Genomic DNA, 1664 nt, shown 5'->3' with positions numbered 1-1664 from the left:
TAGTGTAGATTCCTACTTGTTCATATCATTATCCCTGGGGGTGGGGTGGGCCAGTGATATGAAATCAAATAATTTAACATTGATCAAAATATTTAATGGAAAACTCTTTTAAAATCTTCTTCTCAAGTACCACTGGGCCAGAAAAGCTGAAATTTGAATGAAAGCATCACGGGGTAGTGTAGATTCTAAATTACTAGTATTCAAACCATGACCCTTGGGGATAGGGTTAGGCCACATTGGCTGATCAAAGTTTTGCATAGGATTATATAGGAAAAATCTCCTTCTCAAGACCAGCAAATTAAGCTACATGTATTATAAATGGGGATATTAATATGGAAACATTCTTAGAGGTAATTCAAGTTTGTTCATATCATGACCCCTTGGGGTAAGATGGGGCCATAGTAAAGGGGCAATCAAATCTTTACAAAGAAATATATAGGAAAAATCTTTAAAACTCTTCTTTAAGTATAGAGAAATTATACATGTATGCTTTATTGATATAGTGACATTCCTAAGTAATCAAAAATTAAAAGCCCCCTCCCATAACAAGTAAATTTTTCATTACAACTGAGCTGATTTGTGTTTTTTAACTAGCCCATGTGCTCATTTCAGGTGAGCGGTGTGGCCAATAGGCCTCTTGTCTGATGTCATGCTTGACATTTGAACTTTTTCAGCTTCTCTTCAATAGCTCAATCAATTTTGGCATAAAGCATCTGAAGATAAAATAATTGTGCATCTTTTTAAAATGTGAATGTCATGGCCTCTGGTTAAAATATGAAACAAATTCAATTGTTGGAAAGTTGTTACATGATGCTCTGGTGACCTATAATCACATGGACCTCTTGTTTCTATATCTGCTTATTTATTTTTTAGGTATTTTGTCATTTCTTCATTCCCTTATGTGGGGGACACAAATTTCCACTGGTATCCATTCATAGCCCAAGATACTGGTTAGAATGTAACTAATGATTAAAAGCAACTCTTCCTCTTTTGGAAATTAGCAAAGGGATCAATGCATGTAGTTGTGATTTTCTTACCTGCAGCATATGTTTAAATATATGTATTGAAAATACATTGAATTCACAATATACATGAAACAAGCTAATTTCAGATTATTGAGCCCTACATTTGTGTTTGATCTAAAAATATATTGAACGTAATGTTTGAATTTAGTATGTAAATTTTCTTGTGAGATTGCTGCATGTCCATCACAGAAAAATGATGTTGAGACTTTAGTTAAAAGACTCTTTGACAGCTTATTTTTTTCTACAACTTGTACATTTAGTCTGCTTAATCATCAAATTTACTTTGTCACTTTTTGAAATGTCATATTAAAACCATTTGCACTCATATTTTAAGCAATCTCAATAAAATTTTAAGTATACTATATATACACAAGTACCAGCTTTCTATTGATTCAATACATGTATTCAGCATTTGAGGTGAAGATATTGTGGTCTTTTTGAAAGAGAAAAGTTTTAGCAAAGATACTGGAAATGTATTATATTTAGCAAGTATGATACATTTTGGCAGTTTTTGAACAACTAAGTGTAAATAGATTTGATATAGTGAATATCTTAATGTTCCTATTTCTGTGTATATTTGCAAAACATTTAGCGTTGTACTTAATTAGCTGAACTTTCTTTCCGCCTAAATCGCTGAAA

This window comes from Saccostrea cucullata, unplaced genomic scaffold, assembly GCF_032062105.1.
Source record: "Saccostrea cucullata isolate Sc308-1 unplaced genomic scaffold, CSIRO_AGI_Scuc_v1 ctg1303, whole genome shotgun sequence".
NCBI lineage: Eukaryota > Metazoa > Mollusca > Bivalvia > Ostreida > Ostreidae > Saccostrea > Saccostrea cuccullata.
Note: the sequence above shows the minus strand (reverse complement) of the source record.